The following is a 397-nucleotide window of genomic DNA, read 5'->3' on the forward strand; positions in this document are numbered from 1 at the left end:
ATGCAAAGAAAACATGCAAGACACCAAACTTAGAAATCTTTAATGCATGGACTCTAACAAACGAAAAATGCATATGAAAAACAACAAACAACACAAAACAAGAAATCATCAAGATCAAACAAGAAGACTTGTCAAGAACAACTTGAAGATCATGAAGAACACTATGAATGCATGGAGTTTTCGAAAAAAAATGCAAGAAAAATTTTAAAAGCATGCAATTGACACCAAACTTAAAAATTAACACAAGACTCAAACAAGAAACACAAAATATTTTTGATTTTATGATTTTCTAATTTTTTTTGTATTTTTATTTTAATTTTTTCGAAAAACATGGTTAGCAAAACGAAAAAGAAAAGAAAAATTTTGAAAAAGATTTTTGAAAAGAAAATTACCTAAT

This window comes from Arachis duranensis, chromosome 3, assembly GCF_000817695.3.
Source record: "Arachis duranensis cultivar V14167 chromosome 3, aradu.V14167.gnm2.J7QH, whole genome shotgun sequence".
Taxonomy (NCBI): Eukaryota; Viridiplantae; Streptophyta; class Magnoliopsida; order Fabales; family Fabaceae; genus Arachis; species Arachis duranensis.